Source organism: Lissotriton helveticus, chromosome 11 (assembly GCF_964261635.1).
Source record: "Lissotriton helveticus chromosome 11, aLisHel1.1, whole genome shotgun sequence".
NCBI classification, from domain to species: domain Eukaryota; kingdom Metazoa; phylum Chordata; class Amphibia; order Caudata; family Salamandridae; genus Lissotriton; species Lissotriton helveticus.
Genome location: NC_136072.1, coordinates 288,430,095 through 288,452,002, shown reverse-complemented (window position 1 = coordinate 288,452,002; position 21,908 = coordinate 288,430,095).

The window sequence follows — 21,908 nt, the reverse complement described above, 5'->3', positions numbered from 1 at the left end:
GCAAGATGGTTCGGACTATCTTTAACGCATCCTCCACAAAGACCCTGGCGCACTTTTTTAAAGTTGTTACCAGTGGTCTCGTGACTTCATTTGAGAAAATCTTTGGAGTCATCCCTGCTTTCTTTCATTCTATTTTCTCCACTCTGCTTCGTGGATTGGCATTTTTACTTGCATTACCAGCGGACGCTCTTGTGCTTTTTTACATTTTTAAATATGGATGTCCCTCCTATGCAACCTCCCACCCTGCAGCTGCTGACACTGTTCCGCAATCGCATGCTAGAATATTATGGCACAATGCCGTTGGCGATATTAAGCACGGCATATGGATTATCTTTTCGATTCTCCTACTTCACCTGTGTCCAGCCTGTATTTCACTGCCTGACCTGTGATTTCGATTGGGCCATTGATTTGTGTCTCTGCGGACCGGTTTCTCCTGACGTCGACTTTAATCAGCTGATGACTCCTATCATTACTCACGAGTTGGTTTGTCCTGGCGAAAGGATTATGGCTGTGGCATTGATGCATGGACTAATTGGTCCCTGGAATTTATTGGCGGCAGCACAGTCTTTCTTGGAACAGAGCTTTCTTGAAAACCCACCGAGCTGTCCTCTGATGGTGATAGAGGATCCGGTGCTGGGAGAGCACGTATGTTCTTTTCCGCTTTTAAATTGGATGGCTGAACTGTTTTCGGATGAAGACGGTGACTTCCTATTGGAGGCTGTTGCAGCTTATTTTGCATACACAGTTATGTCATAGACCTTTTTCATGTTTGATATGCTGAGTACTAGCATTTCATTGACAATTCATTGACTTATTTGTCAAGTTTTTAATATTTACCTTGCCTATTGGCTTAAGACTCGATAAAGTACTTGGCTGTTTTATTTTTCTTTAGCATTAAATTTTCCTAGTTTTTAATGCTTTACCTTGCGGACCGTCCACATATAAACTTGCAATCTGCTCTCATGAGATGGCACTTCTATTATCTTATTCAGTTCGTTTCCGGATCATGGGGAGGTGTCATCTAGGTCCTGGATATCTTTACACCGTGTTAAGTTAGCATGGGCTCATTACCGGTTTAAACGCCATTTTTCCTTTTTTGCAACTTCTGCACACGACACTTAGTTGTTGCTTTAGCTTTCCACCTAGTAGTTCATCGTGGTTTACATGAGAATAATATGTTATTGCTCTACTATCTGCTTTGCTTGTTAAACTATATCTGTACAGCGAGTGCTAAAGTTTCAAGAACAACACGATACAGAATTGTTATGAGGTCTGATCTCCACGACTTCATACTCATAACATAAGTGCAACTTCTGCCAATTCTGGGCATGAGGCGGGTTTTATATTGCTTTGCCGAACACACATACACAACAGTTGATGCGGTTCACATGAAGAGAGAGCTGGTGTATGCTGATGTGATTCCTTCAAATCTAAGACACTAAAGTATGGGCACGCCCTAAACCAACACAAAGAGACCTTCTTAGCAAATAATATAATATGTGTATTAGGGAGGGTGAGATATAAGCAGCCGCGGGCCGTGGAGGGAGTTACGGTGAGGCAGGGAGGCGGGGAGGGGGAGAAGCAGGGTGGAGCCCTCTCTACCCTGCCCCTCCCCCTCCCCGCCTCCCTGCCCCACCGTAACTCCCTCCACGGCCCGCGGCTGCTTATAAGTGTTGCTAACTCTTATTCATTTACAGCATGTTAACATACTGTCACCATTCGCTTTTTATGTACTAGTAACTATGCTGGTAATTTTGCTACTGATAATATGTGTACTTGTATTCTCCACCCTGCTTCTCCCCCTCCCCGCCTCCCTGCCTCACCGTAACTCCCTCCACGGCCCGCGGCTGCTTATAAGTGTTGCTAACTCTTATTCATTTACAGCATGTTAACATACTATCACCATTCGCTTTTTATGTACTAGTAACTATGCTGGTAATTTTGCTACTGATAATATGTGTACTTGTATTATCTAAGATACTACGCCTGAGAAGACGGCATTAGTAAATAAGCATTTCAAATACACATGTGTTCTTCTTAACTCCATGTTCTGGTTTCTAAGAAATATATAACGACCGACTGTTCATGAGTTCCACGTATCCTGAGGTACTATAAGTTCATATTCTGGATTGTCTAAACATTGAGAGTTTGTTATATCCAATGTGACACTGTACCTAGCTTGCTAAGGAGTTTTTGATTACTAACGTGAGTTTTGGGACACCCTAATTCGCCGAGGTTCCAATCCTCTGTCCACAGTTCTGTGTGAGAACAGAAACCCTGCGACAGGGGCACCCCCGACCCTTGCTGGAGCTTCATCACACTTGCGATACAACTCCAGCAATGCGCCACCTTTACGGCACAGATACATCACGCATCTGTGCTGTTTTTTCCCCATGATGCGCCGCATTGTAAATGCAGCACACCATAGGTGACGGAACAGCGGCACAGAATGACTAACACATCCCTGGTGATGCGCCAGTCATCATAAATGTATCCCTATGCTTCTTATCTTGTTAGAGATGAACCGCCATATGTATCATCAAAGTTTTTTGCATTTCCTAAATAGCGAACTTTAAGGAATAAATAGCGATTCTTTACCATTCCTAGTTTGCGATTAGCTATTTGCTAATTACAAATTACCCATTCATTTCCTTCATTTCCATAGGGCGGTTGGACTCACTTTTAGCTCGAACGGCTGAATGGATTTCCACGAAACTTGGCAAAATTGTAGGGACTGGTAGCCCGATGTGCCTTTGCTATGTCTCAAGATATATGCTCCAGTGGTTTTTACGAAAATTAACTTTGAAAAATATATATTGGGCTACATTGGCCTATATATATGTTGGAGCCCAAATGTAGCCCAATGTAGCCCAATGAAGCCCAATGTAGCCCAATGTAGCCCAAAGATGGCCGCCAGACACACAAAAAAACAAATGTAGCCCAAATATCAGCCAGATGTAGCCCAACTATAGCCCACTGACAGAATGACCAATCAGCTTCGCAAACCTCCGTTACGCGAAGCGGAGCGCTGTTACAGATATATATCTTTTTTTGAACGTTAATTTCTCAAAATCCACTGGAGCACATATATTGAGACCTAGCAAAGGCACATCGGGCTACCAGTCCCTAATATTTTGCCAAGTTTCGTGCAAATCCATTCAGCCGTTCGATTATTATTATTATTATTTTTTTTGCCCCGCGGGGCCCTTTTAAAACCTCCACATCAAACCTAGGGGGTCAGCGAGGATCTACTATGCCCCCTTATGGTTATTTCCCCCTTTGTTTTGGCCTCCTCTTGTCTCTCGATCCTACCGAGAGACAAGATGGCGGCCGCTACGGACTTTTTGGAATGTTGACAGACGCCAGAGAACCAATCAGCTTCGCTTCACAAAGCTCCGTTGCGCGAAAAGTACGCGTCCTGGGACGCTGCCCGGTCCGCTGTTACAGATATATATCTTTTTTTAAACGTTAATTTCTCAAAATCCACTGGCGCACATATATTGAGACCTACAAAAGGCACATCGGGCTACCAGTCCCTACAATTTTGCCAAGTTTCGTGCAAATCCATTCAGCCGTTCGGGCTAAAAGTGAGGCCAACCGCCCTATGGAAAACTCAATGTTAAAAACACGTTTTGGGACCCCCCTTTTTTCTCGGCCCCCCCTTGACGAACCCCCCCCATATTTTCAAGGGCTGCTCAGAAACAAAATGTGCCATTTTCCTGAAAATTTCAGCCAATTCCGTCCACAAACGCCAAAGTTATTAGACATAGAATTTTCAAAAATCCCATAGAGAAAAAATCCTAACTATATATACCTACTGGCGACCGCCAGTAGGTAATATATACATATATATACATATATTATCAGTTCGCCAAATCCTCTGAAGAGAAGGCGGGAGCCTTCGAAACGCGTCAGGAATACCACGGCGAAATGGGATTTAAATCACTTCTTCTTGAGCTCCTCAGCTATTCAAGCACGCTGTGGCAAGAAAGGCGAGTTCAAGTTTCTCCCCGCGAGTGTGGCTGTGTTTTACACGCGAGCGCCCATAAGTGGATGGACCCATCACCATCCTGTTACCGCACCCGCCAGAAGAGTGCAGCAGCGCCATGATGGAAACGAGCTAGCAGTGACCCTGCATACACGCTGAGCACCGCCAAGCAGCCTCACGGTGGGAGCCGACCAGGGCAGGCATCCAGCTTGCTAGTCTGACGGGCATATATCCGTCTGCTACTCCGCCATCGTGAGGTCGTCTGGTTGGCGAGGGAAGACCACTCGTCCGCCTTGCTCCACACATGGGCCGCCAAGACTAAACAGGACTACCAGTCCCATCAGGCACTGGGACATTTGGACTGCCCACCAGGGGCGTGCCATGGTCATTATCAGGGCTGGTACCTGCATTCCCATTATCAGTTCGCCAAATCCTCTGAAGAGAAGGCGGGAGCCTTCGAAACGCGTCAGGAATACCACGGCGAAATGGGATTTAAATCACTTCTTCTTGAGCTCCTCAGCTATTCAAGCACGCTGTGGCAAGAAAGGCGAGTTCAAGTTTCTCCCCGCGAGTGTGGCTGTGTTTTACACGCGAGCGCCCATAAGTGGATGGACCCATCACCATCCTGTTACCGCACCCGCCAGAAGAGTGCAGCAGCGCCATGATGGAAACGAGCTAGCAGTGACCCTGCATACACGCTGAGCACCGCCAAGCAGCCTCACGGTGGGAGCCGACCAGGGCAGGCATCCAGCTTGCTAGTCTGACGGGCATGTATCCGTCTGCTACTCCGCCATCGTGAGGTCGTCTGGTTGGCGAGGGAAGACCACTCGTCCGCCTTGCTCCACACATGGGCCGCCAAGACTAAACAGGACTACCAGTCCCATCAGGCACTGGGACATTTGGACTGCCCACCAGGGGCGTGCCATGGTCATTATCAGGGCTGGTACCTGCATTCCCATTATCAGTTCGCCAAATCCTCTGAAGAGAAGGCGGGAGCCTTCGAAACGCGTCAGGAATACCACGGCGAAATGGGATTTAAATCACTTCTTCTTGAGCTCCTCAGCTATTCAAGCACGCTGTGGCAAGAAAGGCGAGTTCAAGTTTCTCCCCGCGAGTGTGGCTGTGTTTTACACGCGAGCGCCCATAAGTGGATGGACCCATCACCATCCTGTTACCGCACCCGCCAGAAGAGTGCAGCAGCGCCATGATGGAAACGAGCTAGCAGTGACCCTGCATACACGCTGAGCACCGCCAAGCAGCCTCACGGTGGGAGCCGACCAGGGCAGGCATCCAGCTTGCTAGTCTGACGGGCATATATCCGTCTGCTACTCCGCCATCGTGAGGTCGTCTGGTTGGCGAGGGAAGACCACTCGTCCGCCTTGCTCCACACATGGGCCGCCAAGACTAAACAGGACTACCAGTCCCATCAGGCACTGGGACATTTGGACTGCCCACCAGGGGCGTGCCATGGTCATTATCAGGGCTGGTACCTGCATTCCCATTATCAGTTCGCCAAATCCTCTGAAGAGAAGGCGGGAGCCTTCGAAACGCGTCAGGAATACCACGGCGAAATGGGATTTAAATCACTTCTTCTTGAGCTCCTCAGCTATTCAAGCACGCTGTGGCAAGAAAGGCGAGTTCAAGTTTCTCCCCGCGAGTGTGGCTGTGTTTTACACGCGAGCGCCCATAAGTGGATGGACCCATCACCATCCTGTTACCGCACCCGCCAGAAGAGTGCAGCAGCGCCATGATGGAAACGAGCTAGCAGTGACCCTGCATACACGCTGAGCACCGCCAAGCAGCCTCACGGTGGGAGCCGACCAGGGCAGGCCTCCAGCTTGCTAGTCTGACGGGCATATATCCGTCCGCTACTCCGCCATCGTGAGGTCGTCTGGTTGGCGAGGGAAGACCACTCGTCCGCCTTGCTCCACACATGGGCCGCCAAGACTAAACAGGACTACCAGTCCCATCAGGCACTGGGACATTTGGACTGCCCACCAGGGGCGTGCCATGGCCATTATCAGGGCTGGTACCTGCATTCCCATTATCAGTTCGCCAAATCCTCTGAAGAGAAGGCGGGAGCCTTCGAAACGCGTCAGGAATACCACGGCGAAATGGGATTTAAATCACTTCTTCTTGAGCTCCTCAGCTATTCAAGCACGCTGTGGCAAGAAAGGCGAGTTCAAGTTTCTCCCCGCGAGTGTGGCTGTGTTTTACACGCGAGCGCCCATAAGTGGATGGACCCATCACCATCCTGTTACCGCACCCGCCAGAAGAGTGCAGCAGCGCCATGATGGAAACGAGCTAGCAGTGACCCTGCATACACGCTGAGCACCGCCAAGCAGCCTCACGGTGGGAGCCGACCAGGGCAGGCATCCAGCTTGCTAGTCTGACGGGCATATATCCGTCTGCTACTCCGCCATCGTGAGGTCGTCTGATTGGCGAGGGAAGACCACTCGTCCGCCTTGCTCCACACATGGGCCGCCAAGACTAAACAGGACTACCAGTCCCATCAGGCACTGGGACATTTGGACTGCCCACCAGGGGCGTGCCATGGTCATTATCAGGGCTGGTACCTGCATTCCCATTATCAGTTCGCCAAATCCTCTGAAGAGAAGGCGGGAGCCTTCGAAACGCGTCAGGAATACCACGGGGAAATGGGATTTAAATCACTTCTTCTTGAGCTCCTCAGCTATTCAAGCACGCTGTGGCAAGAAAGGCGAGTTCAAGTTTCTCCCCGCGAGTGTGGCTGTGTTTTACACGCGAGCGCCCATAAGTGGATGGACCCATCACCATCCTGTTACCGCACCCGCCAGAAGAGTGCAGCAGCGCCATGATGGAAACGAGCTAGCAGTGACCCTGCATACACGCTGAGCACCGCCAAGCAGCCTCACGGTGGGAGCCGACCAGGGCAGGCATCCAGCTTGCTAGTCTGACGGGCATATATCCGTCTGCTACTCCGCCATCGTGAGGTCGTCTGGTTGGCGAGGGAAGACCACTCGTCCGCCTTGCTCCACACATGGGCCGCCAAGACTAAACAGGACTACCAGTCCCATCAGGCACTGGGACATTTGGACTGCCCACCAGGGGCGTGCCATGGTCATTATCAGGGCTGGTACCTGCATTCCCATTATCAGTTCGCCAAATCCTCTGAAGAGAAGGCGGGAGCCTTCGAAACGCGTCAGGAATACCACGGCGAAATGGGATTTAAATCACTTCTTCTTGAGCTCCTCAGCTATTCAAGCACGCTGTGGCAAGAAAGGCGAGTTCAAGTTTCTCCCCGCGAGTGTGGCTGTGTTTTACACGCGAGCGCCCATAAGTGGATGGACCCATCACCATCCTGTTACCGCACCCGCCAGAAGAGTGCAGCAGCGCCATGATGGAAACGAGCTAGCAGTGACCCTGCATACACGCTGAGCACCGCCAAGCAGCCTCACGGTGGGAGCCGACCAGGGCAGGCATCCAGCTTGCTAGTCTGACGGGCATATATCCGTCTGCTACTCCGCCATCGTGAGGTCGTCTGGTTGGCGAGGGAAGACCACTCGTCCGCCTTGCTCCACACATGGGCCGCCAAGACTAAACAGGACTACCAGTCCCATCAGGCACTGGGACATTTGGACTGCCCACCAGGGGCGTGCCATGGTCATTATCAGGGCTGGTACCTGCATTCCCATTATCAGTTCGCCAAATCCTCTGAAGAGAAGGCGGGAGCCTTCGAAACGCGTCAGGAATACCACGGCGAAATGGGATTTAAATCACTTCTTCTTGAGCTCCTCAGCTATTCAAGCACGCTGTGGCAAGAAAGGCGAGTTCAAGTTTCTCCCCGCGAGTGTGGCTGTGTTTTACACGCGAGCGCCCATAAGTGGATGGACCCATCACCATCCTGTTACCGCACCCGCCAGAAGAGTGCAGCAGCACCATGATGGAAACGAGCTAGCAGTGACCCTGCATACACGCTGAGCACCGCCAAGCAGCCTCACGGTGGGAGCCGACCAGGGCAGGCATCCAGCTTGCTAGTCTGACGGGCATATATCCGTCTGCTACTCCGCCATCGTGAGGTCGTCTGGTTGGCGAGGGAAGACCACTCGTCCGCCTTGCTCCACACATGGGCCGCCAAGACTAAACAGGACTACCAGTCCCATCAGGCACTGGGACATTTGGACTGCCCACCGGGGGCGTGCCATGGTCATTATCAGGGCTGGTACCTGCATTCCCATTATCAGTTCGCCAAATCCTCTGAAGAGAAGGCGGGAGCCTTCGAAACGCGTCAGGAATACCACGGCGAAATGGGATTTAAATCACTTCTTCTTGAGCTCCTCAGCTATTCAAGCACGCTGTGGCAAGAAAGGCGAGTTCAAGTTTCTCCCCGCGAGTGTGGCTGTGTTTTACACGCGAGCGCCCATAAGTGGATGGACCCATCACCATCCTGTTACCGCACCCGCCAGAAGAGTGCAGCAGCGCCATGATGGAAACGAGCTAGCAGTGACCCTGCATACACGCTGAGCACCGCCAAGCAGCCTCACGGTGGGAGCCGACCAGGGCAGGCATCCAGCTTGCTAGTCTGACGGGCATATATCCGTCTGCTACTCCGCCATCGTGAGGTCGTCTGGTTGGCGAGGGAAGACCACTCGTCCGCCTTGCTCCACACATGGGCCGCCAAGACTAAACAGGACTACCAGTCCCATCAGGCACTGGGACATTTGGACTGCCCACCAGGGGCGTGCCATGGTCATTATCAGGGCTGGTACCTGCATTCCCATTATCAGTTCGCCAAATCCTCTGAAGAGAAGGCGGGAGCCTTCGAAACGCGTCAGGAATACCACGGCAAAATGGGATTTAAATCACTTCTTCTTGAGCTCCTCAGCTATTCAAGCACGCTGTGGCAAGAAAGGCGAGTTCAAGTTTCTCCCCGCGAGTGTGGCTGTGTTTTACACGCGAGCGCCCATATATATATATATATATATATATATATTACCCACTGGCGGTCGCCAGTAGGTATATATAGTTAGGATTTTTTCTCTATGGGATTTTTGAAAATTCTATGTCTAATAACTTTGGCGTTTGTGGACGGAATTGGCTGAAATTTTCAGGAAAATGGAAAATTTTGTTTCTGAGCAGCCCCTGAAAAGTTGGGGGGGGGTTCGTCAAGGGGGGGCCGAGAAAAAAGGGAGGTCCCAAAACACGTTTTTCCCATGTTAATTTCCATAGGGCGGTTGGCCTCACTTTTAGCCCGAACGGCTGAATGGATTTGCACGAAACTTGGCAAAATTGTAGGGACTGGTAGCCCGATGTGCCTTTGCTAGGTCTCAATATATGTGCTCCAGTGGATTTTGAGAAATTAACGTTCAAAAAAAGATATATATCTGTAAGCGCGCTCTGGGCAGCGCTCCGGTTCGCGTACTTGACGCGTAACGGAACTTCGCGTAGCGAAGCTGATTGGCTCTCCGGTGTCTGTCAACATTCCAAACAGTCCGTAGCGGCCGCCATCTTGTCTCTCGGTAGGATCGAGAGACAAGAGGAGGCCAAAGCGAAGGGGCAAATGACCATAAGGGGGCATAGTAGATCCTCCCTGACCCCCTAGGTTTGATGTAGAGGCTTTAAAAGGGCCCCAGAGGGCAAAAAAAAAGAAACATTTTTTTTTGTTTTTTTGCGTGGGGAGCGCCCGGTCCGCGAACCGGGAAGCGTTCTGGGAAGCGTGCTAAAAGGAAAAAAGATTGATAGACTTTTCTAATATTGTATGTTAATTGATTGTTTGTTTTGTTGATTATTTTTAAATTTTTTATTTTTTAAGCAATTATTTATTATTGTGATTGTGTTTCAAAATTTAATAAAATGTCTAACATTTCACTGTCTGAAATGTCGTTATTTTCATTGAACATAGCTTGTAATGTTTGAGTGTGTAAAATGTCCTCATTTTCAAGGAGGACATCTACTGCTTGCACACATTGCAGTAGTTCTTGGTCCCAAGTTTCATCCATAAATTCTATATAATTTGGATCAATTATTTCTTGGTTGCTCTCTTGCAGGACAATTTGAAATGAAACTTTCTGTTCGCCTTCCATTTTGCCTGAAATTTGGATAAAAAAAAATATATTAGTACAGATAGGGCACTGTTGGGATTAATTTTAGATAGGCAGTTTTTATCAGTGAATTTATCTTTGGGCAGTGTATAGTATCAGAGTGGAAGTAGGAATATAAAAAAGTGTATGTGATTTAACGTAAGTAAATTCATAATTATACAAGAGAAACCTAACTCCATCCATAACTATAACAGAGAAGTCTATCTAAATCTATATATATATATATAAATAAAAAAAGAAAATAATAGTGAATGGAAGGATTTCGCAACATACTTGATGGTAGAAAATTGTTTTGATTTGGGATCAGATCAACGTGTGTGTACTTATTGTTGTACCAAATTAAATCAAAACCAGATGACTGCTAGAGCAGTTCATAATAATCTGGAATTGGTTGAGATTCCTTCTGAATTGAAGGATTTAAATACTTATGAATCTATTTTGATTCAAAGTATCCATCCCTTTCAGGCTATTGTAAGAATGGAGCCAAAGACAGGGAAATTGCCTCCATCAGATTTACAGAGAGGATTAAAGGGAAGAGTTGTTTATTTGCCTCTAGATTTGAAGAAAACCATTAACACAATTGGAGTAGAGAAAGTGGAAGAGGAACCTCTGGTTATCTTAGTTAATGGGGTTCCGACAAAGAATAAGAAAATATGGCAAGATTTAGTGGATGTTAGGAAAGTCAAAAAGCAACATTGTATTTGAAAAAAAGCAATAAGTACTATAAGAATGTATATGTTGCAGAAGAGGAAGTAAGTGAGGAAGAGGATAGCGATTTGTGTGCTGGTCAAATTGAGAAAGTAGAACCCTCTACTAGTGAAGAAATATATGAACATTATAGTGTTCATCCTTTGCATTCCAAGGAAGTCATGGGGAATGCTCTTGAGTTGTTTCAAATGAAACAAGCCAAAGGGAGTCCCATTAGTGTTTGGGAGGAAAGTTTGGAAGCTCGGTGTTTCCCACAGCTTTTTCCAACAGGTCAGGGAGGAAGATATGATGAGCGACCTCATCAAATTCCTGCTTCTGAATACCGGACTTTGCGATTGTATGCAGGAGATGCTAGGCTTCGACAATGTATTCCCTATTTGTTTCATCTCCTGTTTGAAAGCGATCTGTCTGGACTGTCATATGCAGTGAACCACATCTTGAAAAGTGGTATACACATGCAAAACATCTCAGCAAGTGACTTTATGGATAAAGTCAATGTCCAAGACAGTATTTTGGATTCTCACCTGATTAATCTCATGGCGTGTCAGCGTGGTACTAATGAGTACTGGTACCGTCGTCATGGTGATTTAAAATGTATGCTGAGGAACTTAGGAACTCCCACATGGTTCCTCACTCTGAGCTGTGCCGAGTATGGCTGGGAAGACTTACTTGAATTTCTACGAGAGGCAAATGGAAACATCGAAAACATCGAATTCAAGACACCCGGAGAACTGTGCTCTTTGGATCCAGTCAATGTATGCCGGTACTTCAATCATAGATTTGAAGCTATGATGTCTTTCATCATGAATAAGAAGAATCCACCTCTTGGAGAGGTGTTGGATTTCTTCTGGAGAAAGGAGTACCAAGCAAGAGGTGCTCCTCACATACATATGCTGTTGTGGATCAAGGATGCACCTAAATTTGGAACAGATCCAGAAGACTCAGTGATGAGTTTCATACAACAGTATTCTACGTGTGCTGTTCCAAACGCAAAGGAGAAGAAAAGCCTAAGAGAAAAAGTTCTACGTTTCCAAAGCCATCGTTGTGGAAAGTACTGTCGTCGTAAATTCCGAAACAAGGACAAGTTCTACACCAAATGTCGTTTCGGCTTTCCACGACCGGTGATTTCTAAAGGAAGAGTAAACAGTTTGATGTCTTCGCTGCGACATAATGTGATGAAGAAATCACCTAAAAACACATACAATTTGAAGAGGAACGAAGAGTCCAAGTACATCAACGACTACAACCCAGTGATTTTGTCCATGTGGAATGCTAACATGGATATACAGTTTGTGGCTGATAACTGTATGGCTGTGGCTCGGTATGTGACATCTTACATCACCAAAAAAGAAAAGACAGAATTGAAGGATATGTGGGAGGACATTTCCCATGAAAAGAGCCTCAGTAAGAAGTTGTACAGTTTCAGTCTGAAGATGTTGTCGCATCGAGAAATCGGAGCTTACGAATGTTCTGACCGGTTGTCTTCAGCAAGTCTCTATGCCAAATCTAGGAGTATCGTTTGGGCGAGTCTTGGTCTTGCTGCAACACGTAATCGAGTTCTGAAACCTGTGCGGGAAATTGAGTATTTGGCGGAAAAGGAGCCAAACAGTACCGACATTTTGAAGACCAACATGTTGGATACATATTATCCAAATCGAAGCAGTCACCTCGAGAATGATTGTCTGTATGAGGTTCTACAAAATTACATATTCAAGAGGAACATCAAAGAAGATACTGAGAAAGGAGTGTATGCTGTAATTGGAAGTGAGGGATGTCTGGTCAAGCAAAGAAAATGCCACTTGGTAAACCATCGAAAATTGAGTGGCGGATCTCCTGAAAAAAAGGAGTTTTTCTATTTAGCACTTTTGCAACTTTTCAAGCCTTGGCGTGCAGAAGAGGAACTGCTTGGAGATTTCCTCTGTTACGAAGACTCTTTCACTGCCGCCAAGGAGACCATAGAATGTCCTGCTTTTCCTAAATATGTAGAAATGTTGAATGCGGAAATCGAGCAGGAAGCAACGATTGCAGCCGAGATTGCCAGAGACAGTTCTCAGGACAGTCAGAGTTCTGCTTCATTGAGTCAGGATCCACTAGGAGGACCTGTTATCGAAAATGAAGCTGCCACTGCCATGAATGAAGTGGAAAGAGCCATGGCACATGCTCAGGAGGATGCAGTTAACTTAGAAGACTTGGAAAGACAACTCAACGTTGAGCAGAGGAAAATATATGACGAAGTTACCAAGCAAATTGATCATGGATTAAGTCATGAGAAGAAAGAGTGCTCATGTACGTCGTTGAAGCCTGTCCGACTGTACGTGAGTGGAGAAGCGGGAACTGGACAAAGTTTCCTCATTAAAGCAATTTCATGTTATTTGCAGGAAAGGACTAAGTCATCGCTGTCTTGTGTTGTCACCGCTCCAACTGGACTGGCAGCACATAACATTAAAGGGATTACTTTACATCGTTTACTGATGCTGCCAGTGGAGCATGACAACAAATTACAATATCACAAGTTATCTGGAGATGCTTGTTGTGAAGTTTCAAGAATCTTGAGGAAAATGAAACTTCTTATCATTGACGAAGTAAGCATGGTTTCCAATGTCATGCTTGCCTTTGTACATTTGAGAATGCAAGAAGTTCTCAAAACAGAGTATGATGTGTTATTTGGTGGCAAACACATCATTGTTTTCGGAGATCTTCTGCAGCTGACACCAGTGAAAGGACAACCTGTGTTCAAAATGCTCACGCATGAAGATACCAGGAAGTGCCTAGGGAGCATTGGCAACGTCAATATATGGTTAAACTTCAATTATGCTGAACTGCATGAAAATATGCGTCAGGCGAAGGATGAAGTTTACAAGAATATTCTACAAGATGTTAGAATTGGAAAAGTGACCGAGCATGGGAAAGAAGCTTTACATGCACGATTACTGTCAAATTTATATCCAGAACAAGATGTTGTGCCTGAGAATATTTTTCAGAAAATTACTGAGAAGAAATCTGGAATATGTTTGATGCCAACTCTTGCAGAATGTGCCATCTTCAACAACAAAATGTTGCATTTAGAAAAGCAAGAGATTGTGAAACTGGAAGCTATTGACAGAGTAGAGCATATGGGATCAACAATTATTTTGTCTGAGAATTTGAAAACAAAATTGGATTCATTAGAGAAGACTATATCTAAAACTGCAGGTTTTGAAAAGACTCTGAATGTGTGCTTAAACTGCCGTATCATTTTAAGAAGGAATTTACATGTTGAAAGAGGTCTGGTAAATGGATCAATGGGTAATGTTGTTGATTTTGTGAAATACAGAAATAGAGATGGAATTGAATTTTTAAAAATTAAATTTGATGGCATTGAGGAAGTACAGCTAATTGGTCGTTGTTCTGCTAGATTTTTGCTTGTAAAAGACTTATATGTTCGCCGTAAGCAGTTTCCTGTTTGCTTGGCATATGCGGTGACAATCCATAAATCGCAAGGTTTAAGTGTAGACAGTGCATTGGTGAATATTGGCAGTTCTGTGTTCAAGGAGGGTATGGCATATGTGGCATTGTCACGAGTTAGAACTTTATCGGGATTGTACTTGATTGAGTGTGATGTCACAAACATTTGTGCGGATCTAGATTGTGTTAAGGAATACAATAGGTTAAGAAGAGAGTATGCGCCACATTTGCCTCAATATCCTTTGTTTGAGAAACGTGTGGTAGGCCGGAAACGAAGAAATGTGACCAATACTATACTATAAGCAGAAACAAAAAGGATTCTGTTGAAGATGTTGTTGGTTTTCAATTTGAAAACAGTTCTGGTGTCAACTGCTATGCTAATGTAGTGGTTAATGTTTTGTTTTCTCTAGAAAATGTAAAAGAAGAGATTGTGGTCAATTCTGATCAAAGATTTTGCAGTTTGTTAAATTCTGTGTTAGAGAAATGTAGCACTGATAGAACAAAAATAGAAAGTGTGTCTGAAATTCGAAATCTGTTAGACAGATGTTCAGGTCAAACACAATTCTCTCAAAATATTCAGCAAGATTGTCAGGAGTTTTTAATGTATATACTTGATGTATTGCATGCTGAAGGTGTAGATGTAGATCACCTGTTTGGGCTTTCTTATCAATGGCAGCATGACTGCGAGAACTGTAGGGTATCAAGTACTACTAGTGTAGACTCAGAAAGATTTATATATTTAACTTTGCCAGACAGTAAATCAGTCTCTTTTAATAAGCTAGTAAAAGCAGCTGATCACAACATGGAGTGTAGCCAATGTAAATCTGAAATGATGTCAACATTATTTATACGAACATATGGCCAGTATGTCATTTTAATGTTCCAACGATGTAGGCCTGATGGAACAAAATTGACAACTTTAATTAAAAATGTTGTGGCTTCACAGTTGTCAATATCAGGAAGGACTTTTGAAACTGCAGCAATTATATATCATGACGGTCCTTCAATAACATCAGGACATTACACAGCTTATTTAAAGTCTAGAAATGGCTGGTCATTCTGCAACGATTCTGTTTTAATTTTCAAAAAAAAATTGCCGTATGACCTTAAAAATTCTTACCTGGTGTTTTTAAAACCAAAATTTTAGGGAAAGAATCTCGGGATGTGCTCTGAGGAATTTCAAGAAGTTCTAATGGCTCCTACACCATTTGGCCTTGAGGATAAGTGTAGTACAGAGACATAACTTCTTATCATAACACTGGACGTCATGGAAAAATAACTGCACTTTGAATGAGTTCAGAAAAACTATTTCTTTTTATAAGCTAATTCAAGCAGCCAATCAAAACATGGAGTAGAGGGAATGTAAGTCTGCAATGCTGTCTACTGTTTTATATTGCTTTGTGATTAAAAGTGATGTAGAGAATTAAATAATTGTAGTAGTCATAGAGGTAGTGTAAGTCTGCTTCATAGTAAGCAGTATCAGTGTCATAGGAAATGTAGAACATGAGTGAGCAAGAAGGGTAAGATATTAGTAGTCCAGGATTGTGAAAATGATCTTCAACATTTGAATTCTGAAAGTTGCGGAAATATAAAATGACGGGATTGGCTTACAAGAATTCCAAGAGTTATAAATGGCTCTTACATGATTTGGCCTTGTGGAAACGTGTGGTAGAGAGCGAGAAGTCATTTATTGTATGTAACATATTTTTCAAAACGATGGAGGTTTTCTTTCAGAAAGTGGCGGGCTGAAAGTAATAACAGCACAACAGAGTGTAAGCTGTTCATAAGACATCCTTCGACGTCATGGAAAGTAAGTTAACTTTAAGGAGTTCTGAATTCTGATTTGTTATGTTGTATGGGTTTTTTAAACACAATCATTTTGATTGTGTTTTTTTTCCCCCGCTGTTATATGATGAATACCTTCAAGTCACTGTTTTTAGTGAAATTTGATACATTCTGAGAACAGCAAAAATAAACCATTTAACATGTATAATTAATTCTGTACTGTTTGCATTTATGATGTACATTTAGAACTGTGTAGGAGGCATGGACAAGGAGAGGCTTCTGTAAGTGTCAAAGTTGTTGCATACAGTGCTCACATTCTACGTAGTCTTTCATATGATAGACTACATTCCCACAATGAGATACTTAAGCAAAGGAAACACAGGTGATATGATTTGTGGAATGAGCAAAAAAAATTGCACGTTTTTCAATTATATTACCTATGTTTCCTAACATTACACATCACATTGTGTAGATGAGGTTTAGGCCTGTTCCAGGAGACAGAGGAGGTCTGACATTTGTTCAACAGTGCAGTGGACATGACTCACTTCGTTGGTAGGTCTGCACATGTATTATCTCCTCTGTATTCTTCAACAAACCTAAATTTCATCTGCAACCCTGAGTAGGACTTACCTGAAACAAATCTGTGGATAGGTTACACCTTATCGGCATCTTGAAACAATCATTTAAAATGTTAGGATTAGATTTATGATGGCCGTGCGCCTCTTTTGCGCCGCTGTGGGTCAGTTTTGTGTAAAAGATGCACCATGTTGCAAGATAGGTTTCAGTTCATCTCCAGCAAGATACCATCAGTTTGAAATGTATATAATTAGCACTGTGTAGGGGGCATGCAGAAGCTGAAGCTTTTGTAAGTGTCAAAGTTGTTGCATGCAGTGTGCATTTCTGGGTACTGTTTCATATGCTGGACTACATCTGCACTATGAGATACCTAAGCAAAGGCAACACAGGTGATGTGATTGTGAAATGAGGAAAAGAAACTCCACATTTTTCAATTACATCACCTGTGTTTCCTAAGTTTACGAATGACATTGTGCAGATGAAGTTTAGGTCTGTCCACGGACACAGAAGAGGTCTGGCCTTTGTTCAAGAGTGAAGTGGACATGACTTACTTCATTGGTAGGCTTTCACATGTATTATGTCCTTTGTATTCTTCAACAAGCGTAAATTTGATCTGCAACCCTGAGTAGGCCTCACCTTAAACAAACCTCTGGAGAGGCCACACCTTATCGTCATCCTGAAGTAATCATTTAAAATGTTAGGGACAGATTTATGATAGGTGTATGCCTCTTTTGCGCCACTGTGCATCACTTTTGTGACGAATTGGCGGTGGAAAAGATTTGCTATGAGGCGACAAAATTACAAATTGATGCATCTAGGCAGATGTGTCATGCTGTAAAAAACCTGTGCCACATGAAACCGATGCAGCAGTGATGCAAAAGATGCAGCATGTTGCAAGACAGGCCTCACTTCATCTCCAACAAGATAAGAAGCTGAGTCTTCTGTAAATGTCACAATTGTTGTATACACTGCTCAACTTTTGTGTACTCTTTGATATGCTAGACTCCATCTGCACTATGAGATACCTAAGCAAAGGAAACACAGGTGATGTGATTGTGAAATGAGGAAAAGAAACTCCACATTTTTCAATTACATCACCTGTGTTTCCTAAGTTTACGAATGACATTGTGCAGATGAACTTTAGGTCTGTCCACGGACACAGAAGAGGTCTGGCGTTTGTTCAAGAGTGAAGTGGACATGATTTACTTCATTGGTAGACCTTCACATGTATTATGTCCTCTGTTCTCTTCAACAACTCGAAATTTCATTTGGAACCCTGAGTAGGCCTTACCTCAAACAAACCTCTGGATAGGACACATCTTATTGGCATCTTGAAACAATCATTTAAAATGTTAGTGTCTTGCGACACTTTTGTGAGACAACAGCAGTGCAAAAAATGCACCATGTTCTAAGATAGGCCTCACTTCATCTGCATCAAGATACTGTTAGTTTAAAATGTATATCTTTAGGACTGTGTAGGGGGCCTGGAGAAGCAGAAGCTTCTGTAAGTGTCAAAGTTGTTGAAAAACTGTTTCTCCTTCAATCTTTTCCCTTGTCTTTTCTAATTTTTAAATACATGTTTTAATATTTTTCAAATGTTTGTTCTCTCTTTCACAGATTGAAAGTATAAAAATAAAAAGTGAGTAATTTAACGACAATTATAAGGTAAATGTTTTGTAGTCTTTTCGTTACATTTCTATCACATTCACCTACTATTAGTTCCACAGCTTCATTTCTTTAACCCTCAGTTTCCTGCCTTTGCTACTTCCCTCATTCCTTTCTCTATTACCTACTTACTCTACTCCTTCCACTCCTTTTCTCAGTCCCCCTCTTCTCATAGTTCCTCACTCTTGTTCACTCACTCCGTCTCTATTACTCTTAGTGTCTTTGAGTGATCACTCTTTCACTACTTGTTCATTATGCTTTTTCTGTGTAGTTGAAGCACACTAAGGGGCATATTATGAACACAGCCAATAAAATTATTGCTGTTTTTATCGGCAGAAAACTGCTGCAAAAGTGGTTTTAGCGGCAGTTTTCTGCCGCAAAAGCGGCTTAAGCGACACATTTCTGCCGATAAAAGCTGCGAAACTTTTATTGCCTATGTTGATAATATGGCCCTATGTTATTTACATTTCTTTGCTGTTTCAATTATTCTTTTTCTGTTACTTCTTCTTTTCTGCTTTCTGTTTTTTCTCTCTGTTATTCCACATGTTTTAATCTTATTTTCAACATTCACTCATATTCTCTAAGAAACTCTTCTTTGTTATTGTTCTACTCTCTTTTTTTTCTTTCACTTCCTTATCTATTTTGTTTTTCACAATTATATCCTCTTCCCTCTTTTCTTCGGTAAATAAATCTATTAAACAGTATCTCTGGTTTAGACCCTATAGCTGTCTTTGTTTTAACATTACTCTCTGTTTACTTCCCTTATACTTACTCTTCTTTTTTAAAAAAAAAATTTTTTGGTTCGCTCCCGGTTCGCGTACCGGTGAGCGAACCAGGAAGCGAACCAAAAGAAATACAGCTTGCCAGAGTGCTAAACATTCTAGCAATTTTTTTTGAAAGGGGAGGTAGTTCTGAAAAGAACTTTTTTTTAAATGTTTTTGTTGTTTTATATATATTTTTTTTTCTGAACATTTTTTGTTTTTTTTGTATTTTTTGAACAGTTTTATGTTTTTTTTTGTTTTTTTGGGAGGGGAAACAACAAAAAACAGGCATTGGAAAGGGCTCAACAGGAGCAAAAAAAAAATTTACTTTCTGGGGCGTTTAGAGCACTTGTGATTTTCATAAGCTCGGTTGATTAAGGTAATGCTCATATTGCCACATGAGAGTAATGCACCGCAATACAAACAGGTAAACTTCATATGGACAAAGTTGTCCTGAATGTTTGGCACGGTTTCCCGTGCCTCTGGCCCTGACAAAGATATCTGTGTTGATGTCCTGGCCACAGGAGTTTGAGGATTGTCCTGAAGGTCATGCATCTCTGCCCGGCTGTAGTTTAGTGGATGCCGCCTGCTCATGTGACGATGCATGGTGTAGTTGCCGAAGCTATACTTTTTTAAGGTGCCTCTAGATAACTCCTCTTTACATATGAGGCACGTCACATATCTAGCATTAACTTTCTTCTGCCCTTCAGGGATTGAAAAAAACGGCCAAATAAAACTGATTTTACGATGAGAAACCCGGGGCTCCTCTTGTAAAAACTGTGGTCCTTCTGTCTCCTCTTCCTCTTGTTCATCCTCTTCCTCCTCTGTGTTGCTGATGAACTGTGGAGGTGGTCCTCTCTTCCCATGAGGAGGTGGTGGTGGTGGTGGGGGTCCACCAGCTGAAGCTACCAATGAAGCCATTGCTCAAATATCAAAAAAGGTCTTCCTCTCACAAAGATGAAAGTCAGAGTGAGGAAAGAAGGAGGGGTTTTCATCATTTGGGAAAAACAATAGTTCTAAACCAATGAAAAGTGTTATTTTTAGGTCACCTGACCTAGCCTTACATCATTATGAAACCAAAAGTGAAATGAACCAATGAAAAGTTTTATTAACAAGTCACATGACCTGTTACGCTTATGTTACGCGCTGCGGAACGTGCCCCGGATCGCTTCCGGGTCGCTGCGCTTCGCGCCTCGGTTCGCGCTCCGGAGCACTTCCGGGTGCGCTAACGCGGTGCGTCATAAGACGCATTACGTGGCAACGCGATACGTCGCGCTTTCGCGACGCGCCCCGGATCGCTTCCGGGGAGCTGCGCTTCGCGTCTCAGTTCGCGTACCGGAGCACTTCCGGATGCGCTAACGCGGCGCGTCATAAGACGCATTACGCGACAATGTGATACGTCTCGCTTCCGCGACTCGTCACGATGTTGATTTCTAACGCAGCAGTTGCGCAAACGGAACGTTTACCGGTTCGCGGACCGGGTCGCGGCATCAAATTGAGCTAACGGGAAGCTTCCCGGTTCGCGAACCGGGAGCGAACAAAAAAAAATATTTTTAAAAAAATTATTAATAAACATATAAAATATATTTTTGGATTTAAAGAAGAATACATTTTACAGCTACAGATATTAGCTTTTAAAAAACCAATGAAATTCACTGAAAAAACCATAGGTTATAGACCATATATAGTTAGGAATTAGCATTTACAAAACCTTGAAAATTCACTGAAAAAACCATAGGTTATAGACCATATATAGTTAGGAATTAGCATTTAAAAAACCTTATTTTACTCACACAAAACCATTGAAATTCCATATATAGTTAGTTGTACTAACTATATATCGCGCACCCGCAATCCACTGCTGATCATGTCACATATTACATCATTCATGACATGGTCAGTGACATCACTGATGACATCACTGATGACATCTCAAATGACATCACTGATGACATCACTGATGACATCTCAAATGACATCACTGATGACATCACTGATGACAACATCCAGTGACTGTATGTTTCTGTAAAGTTAAAATATGTCTTACATATTGAAGAATGAGTGGATGTATAAGTGTCTGGATGAAGGATTTAGTAGGTGCATGACTGACTGTATGAGTGAGTGATTAAATGTGTCTCACTGAGTGCATGGGTTAGTGACTAAACTGTCTTAATGTGTGCATCATTATGTCTGTTGTTCTGTAAACTGCTGCATGTGTTGATCAGTAGCTATATGAGTAACTATATGGGTTATTGATTGGTTGCCCAAGTATTTGTATGGGAGACTGAGTGTGTGTGTGTGGGTGGCTGGGAGGTGTATGACTCTGTGCATAGATGTGTGAGCAGTTGATTCACTAGATGTATGGGTTCAAAAGTGCATGTGGAAACACCTGTATGGGCGGTTGACTGAGTGCATTGGTGAGTGAATGGATATCTCAGTGCTACATGTCAAAGTAAGTACATATGTAAAACACAGTACATGTGACAGTTGACATATATAAATAACTGTGCATAAGAGCCAGTGAATGTGTGAGTGGCTGTATGGATCATTGTGAACTTGTATCAGGCATTGTAAAAGAGAGTAAATATGTGTTAGTATATGTTTGAATAAGTAAGGTGTGTATAACTGTATAGTTGAGGAAATGGAGGTGTGATTGATTCTTTGCATGACTGACTAGGTGTGTGAGTAACTCCATGGATGAGTGACAGTCTGTGAGTGTCTGTTTACACTGAGTATATCTAAAGTTTTAATAGAGTCTGAAGAGGTTCATCGTATTATCACATGAATGATGTCATCATTGATGTGATCAGTAATGTCAAATGAGATGTCATCAGTGATGTCATCAGTGATGTCATTTGAGATGTCATTAGTGATGTCATCAGTGATGTCATTTGAGATGTC